Source organism: Triticum dicoccoides, chromosome 3B (genome assembly GCF_002162155.2).
Source record: "Triticum dicoccoides isolate Atlit2015 ecotype Zavitan chromosome 3B, WEW_v2.0, whole genome shotgun sequence".
Taxonomy (NCBI): Eukaryota; Viridiplantae; Streptophyta; class Magnoliopsida; order Poales; family Poaceae; genus Triticum; species Triticum dicoccoides.
The window spans coordinates 59656314-59656734 of NC_041385.1; positions in this window are offsets into that span (position 1 = coordinate 59656314).

A 421-nucleotide genomic window follows, 5' to 3' on the forward strand; every position below is an offset into this window, starting at 1 on the left:
AACATGCTACGGGAGAGGGCAAGGATGGAGGAGTAGAGAGGGAGAGGTGGGAAATGGAGGTGGGGGTGAGTTGGATGGGGTACCTGCGGGCGTAGAAGACGGGAGCGTTGTCGGGGACGAAGACGTCGACGTTGTGGATGTTGCCGCCGCGGGAGGCGATGAAGTCGGAGATCCGGGACGGTGAACTGCGCGTGGAGGCCAGGGGAGTCGAGTCAGTCAGGGGGAGGGGGCCGGGAGGGAGGAGAGGAGGAAGAGAGGAGAAGAAGATTACCTGACCACGATGAGGTGGTGGCCGGAGCGGAGACGACGGAGGGCGGAGACGGCGAGCTTGGGGGAGGCGGGGAGGTCGCGTGCCTCCTGTCCTGGTGGACGTGGGGCCTCTTCTCCTGGTGGACGTGGGACGATGCCAAGGCTCCAAGTC